Here is a 5,886-nt window from a genome sequence, read left to right on the forward strand (position 1 = left end):
TGATTGTTGAAACAATGTAATACAACCTATGGCCTCACGTTTTACGATAACATTATATAAAATTTCAAACTCGCATATCTCCGTTACTATAGGAGATACAAAGGCGATTTTACATTAAATGTAATCAGGTCGAAGATCTCTATTGGCTAATCAGGAAAAATTTAATCCTTGTGTAATATTCATGCTTAGTTACCATGGAAACTCTCATAACAATAAAGCAAACAATCTATTTGTGCATGATTGTAGTCGTCGTCGTGGAGATTTGAAATAACCACTTTGATTGTTGAAACAATGTAATCCAAACAATGGCCTCACGTTTTACGATAACAATATATAAAATTTCAAACTCGCTTATCTCCGTTACTATAGGAGATACAAAAGGTGATTTTACATTAAATGTAATCAGGTCGAAGCTCTCTATTGGCTCATCAGGAAAAATTTAATCCTTGTGTAATATTCATGCTTAGTTACCATGGAAACTCTCATAACAATAAAGCAAACAATCTATTTGTGCATAATTGTAGTCATCGTCGTGGAGATTTGAAATAACCACTCTGATTGTTGAAACAATGTAATACAACCTATGGCCTCACGTTTTACGATAACATTATATAAAATTTCAAACTCGCATATCTCCGTTACTATAGGAGATACAAAGGCGATTTTACATTAAATGTAATCAGGTCGAAGATCTCTATTGGCTCATCAGGAAAAATTTAATCCTTGTGTAATATTCATGCTTAGTTACCATGGAAACTCTCATAACAATAAAGCAAACAATCTATTTGTGCATGATTGTAGTCGTCGTCGTGGAGATTTGAAATAACCACTCTGATTGTTGAAACAATGTAATACAACCTATGGCCTCACGTTTTACGATAACATTATATCAAATTTCAAACTCGCATATCTCCGTTACTATAGGAGATTCAAAGGCGATTTTACATTAAATGTAATCAGGTCGAAGATCTCTATTGGCTCATCAGGAAAAATTTAATCCTTGTGTAATATTCATGCTTAGTTACCATGGAAATTCTCATAACAATAAAGTAAACAATCTATTTGTGCATGATTGTAGTCGTCGTCGTGGAGATTTGAAATAACCACTTTGATTGTTGAAACAATGTAATCCAAACAATGGCCTCACGTTTTACGATAACATTATATAAAATTTCAATTCGCATATCTCCGTTACTATAGGAGATACAAAGGCGATTTTACATTAAATGTAATCAGGTGGAAGATCTCTATTGGCTCATCAGGAAAAATTTAATCCATGTGTAATATTCATGCTTAGTTACCATGGAAACTCTCATAACAATAAAGTAAACAAGCTATTTGTGCATGATTGTAGTCATCGTCGTGGAGATTTGAAATAACCACTTTGATTGTTGAAACAATGTAATGCAACCTATGGCCTCACGTTTTACGATAACATTATATAAAATTTCAAACTCGCATATCTCCGTTACTATAGGAGATACAAAGGTGATTTGACATTAAATGTAATCAGGTCGAAGCTCTCTATTGGCTCATCAGGAAAAATTTAATCCTTTTGTAATATTCATGCTTAGTTACCATGGAAACTCTCATAACAATAAAGCAAACAATCTATTTGTGCACGATTGTAGTCGTCGTCGTGGAGATTTGAAATAACCACTTTGATTGTTGAAAAAATGTAATACTTCCTATGGAATCACGTTTACGATAACATTATATAAAATTTCAAACTCGTATATCTCCGTTACTATAGGAGATACAAAAGTGATTTTACACTCAATGTAATCAGGTCGAAGCTCTCTATTGGCTCATCATGAAAAATTTAATCCTTTTGTAATATTCATGCTTAGTTACCATGGAAACTCTCATAACAATAAAGTAAACAATCTATTTGTGCATAATTGTAGTCATCGTCGTGGAGATTTGAAATAACCACTCTGATTGTTGAAACAATGTAATACAACCTATGGCCTCACGTTTTACGATAACATTATATACAATTTCAAACTCACATATCTCCGTTACTATAGGAGATACAAATACGATTTTACATTAAATGTAATCAGGTCGAAGATCTCTATTGGCTCATCAGGAAAAATTTAATCCTTGTGTAATATTCATGCTTAGTTACCATGGAAACTCTCATAACAATAAAGCAAACAATCTATTTGTACATGATTGTAGTCGTCGTCGTGGAGATTTGAAATAACCACTTTGATTGTTGAAAAAATGTAATACTTCCTATGGAATCACGTTTACGATAACATTATATAAAATTTCAAACTCGTATATCTCCGTTACTATAGGAGATACAAAAGTGATTTTACACTCAATGTAATCAGGTCGAAGCTCTCTATTGGCTCATCAGGAAAAATTTAATCCATGTGTAATATTCATGCTTAGTTACCATGGAAACTCTCATAACAATAAAGTAAACAATCTATTTGTGCATAATTGTAGTCATCGTCGTGGAGATTTGAAATAACCACTCTGATTGTTGAAACAATGTAATACAACCTATGGCCTCACGTTTTACGATAACATTATATAAAATTTCAAACTCGCATATCTCCGTTACTATAGGAGATACAAAGGCGATTTTACATTAAATGTAATCAGGTCGAAGATCTCTATTGGCTCATCAGGAAAAATTTAATCCTTGTGTAATATTCATGCTTAGTTACCATGGAAACTCTCATAACAATAAAGCAAACAATCTATTTGTGCATGATTGTAGTCGTCGTCGTGGAGATTTGAAATAACCACTTTGATTTTTGAAAAAATGTAATGCAACCTATGGCCTCACGTTTTACGATAACATTATATAAAACTTCATACTCGCATATCTCCGTTACTATAGGCGATACAAAGGTGATTTTACACTCAATGTAATCAGGTCGAAGATCTCTATTGGCTCATCAGGAAAAATTTAATCCTTTTGTAATATTCATGCTTAGTTACCATGGAAACTCTCATAACAATAAAGTAAACAATCTATTTGTGCATAATTGTAGTCATCGTCGTGGAGATTTGAAATAACCACTCTGATTGTTGAAACAATGTAATACAACCTATGGCCTCACGTTTTACGATAACATTATATAAAATTTCAAACTCGCATATCTCCGTTACTATAGGAGATACAAAGGCGATTTTACATTAAATTTAATCAGGTCGAAGATCTCTATTGGCTCATCAGGAAAAATTTAATCCTTGTGTAATATTCATGCTTAGTTTCCATGGAAACTCTCATAACAATAAAGCAAACAATCTATTTGTGCATGATTGTAGTCGTCGTCGTGGAGATTTGAAATAACCACTTTGATTTTTGAAAAAATGTAATGCAACCTATGGCCTCACGTTTTACGATAACATTATATAAAACTTCATACTCGCATATCTCCGTTACTATAGGCGATACAAAGGTGATTTTACACTCAATGTAATCAGGTCGAAGATCTCTATTGGCTCATCAGGAAAAATTTAATCCTTGTGTAATATTCATGCTTAGTTACCATGGAAACTCTCATAACAATAAAGCAAACAATCTATTTGTGCATGATTGTAGTCGTCGTCGTGGAGATTTGAAATAACCACTTTGATTGTTGAAACAATGTAATCCAAACAATGGCCTCACGTTTTACGATAACAATATATAAAATTTCAAACTCGCTTATCTCCGTTACTATAGGAGATACAAAAGGTGATTTTACATTAAATGTAATCAGGTCGAAGCTCTCTATTGGCTCATCAGGAAAAATTTAATCCTTGTGTAATATTCATGCTTAGTTACCATGGAAACTCTCATAACAATAAAGCAAACAATCTATTTGTGCATAATTGTAGTCATCGTCGTGGAGATTTGAAATAACCACTCTGATTGTTGAAACAATGTAATACAACCTATGGCCTCACGTTTTACGATAACATTATATAAAATTTCAAACTCGCATATCTCCGTTACTATAGGAGATACAAAGGCGATTTTACATTAAATGTAATCAGGTCGAAGATCTCTATTGGCTCATCAGGAAAAATTTAATCCTTGTGTAATATTCATGCTTAGTTACCATGGAAACTCTCATAACAATAAAGCAAACAATCTATTTGTGCATGATTGTAGTCGTCGTCGTGGAGATTTGAAATAACCACTCTGATTGTTGAAACAATGTAATACAACCTATGGCCTCACGTTTTACGATAACATTATATCAAATTTCAAACTCGCATATCTCCGTTACTATAGGAGATTCAAAGGCGATTTTACATTAAATGTAATCAGGTCGAAGATCTCTATTGGCTCATCAGGAAAAATTTAATCCTTGTGTAATATTCATGCTTAGTTACCATGGAAATTCTCATAACAATAAAGTAAACAATCTATTTGTGCATGATTGTAGTCGTCGTCGTGGAGATTTGAAATAACCACTTTGATTGTTGAAACAATGTAATCCAAACAATGGCCTCACGTTTTACGATAACATTATATAAAATTTCAATTCGCATATCTCCGTTACTATAGGAGATACAAAGGCGATTTTACATTAAATGTAATCAGGTGGAAGATCTCTATTGGCTCATCAGGAAAAATTTAATCCATGTGTAATATTCATGCTTAGTTACCATGGAAACTCTCATAACAATAAAGTAAACAAGCTATTTGTGCATGATTGTAGTCATCGTCGTGGAGATTTGAAATAACCACTTTGATTGTTGAAACAATGTAATGCAACCTATGGCCTCACGTTTTACGATAACATTATATAAAATTTCAAACTCGCATATCTCCGTTACTATAGGAGATACAAAGGTGATTTGACATTAAATGTAATCAGGTCGAAGCTCTCTATTGGCTCATCAGGAAAAATTTAATCCTTTTGTAATATTCATGCTTAGTTACCATGGAAACTCTCATAACAATAAAGCAAACAATCTATTTGTGCACGATTGTAGTCGTCGTCGTGGAGATTTGAAATAACCACTTTGATTGTTGAAAAAATGTAATACTTCCTATGGAATCACGTTTACGATAACATTATATAAAATTTCAAACTCGTATATCTCCGTTACTATAGGAGATACAAAAGTGATTTTACACTCAATGTAATCAGGTCGAAGCTCTCTATTGGCTCATCATGAAAAATTTAATCCTTTTGTAATATTCATGCTTAGTTACCATGGAAACTCTCATAACAATAAAGTAAACAATCTATTTGTGCATAATTGTAGTCATCGTCGTGGAGATTTGAAATAACCACTCTGATTGTTGAAACAATGTAATACAACCTATGGCCTCACGTTTTACGATAACATTATATACAATTTCAAACTCACATATCTCCGTTACTATAGGAGATACAAATACGATTTTACATTAAATGTAATCAGGTCGAAGATCTCTATTGGCTCATCAGGAAAAATTTAATCCTTGTGTAATATTCATGCTTAGTTACCATGGAAACTCTCATAACAATAAAGTAAACAATCTATTTGTGCATAATTGTAGTCATCGTCGTGGAGATTTGAAATAACCACTCTGATTGTTGAAACAATGTAATACAACCTATGGCCTCACGTTTTACGATAACATTATATAAAATTTCAAACTCGCATATCTCCGTTACTATAGGAGATACAAAGGCGATTTTACATTAAATGTAATCAGGTCGAAGATCTCTATTGGCTCATCAGGAAAAATTTAATCCTTGTGTAATATTCATGCTTAGTTACCATGGAAACTCTCATAACAATAAAGCAAACAATCTATTTGTGCATGATTGTAGTCGTCGTCGTGGAGATTTGAAATAACCACTTTGATTTTTGAAAAAATGTAATGCAACCTATGGCCTCACGTTTTACGATAACATTATATAAAACTTCATACTC

The sequence above is a fragment of the Lepisma saccharinum genome, unplaced genomic scaffold, assembly GCF_977018435.1.
Source record: "Lepisma saccharinum unplaced genomic scaffold, izLepSacc3.1 HAP1_SCAFFOLD_42, whole genome shotgun sequence".
In the NCBI taxonomy this organism is placed as follows: Eukaryota; Metazoa; Arthropoda; class Insecta; order Zygentoma; family Lepismatidae; genus Lepisma; species Lepisma saccharinum.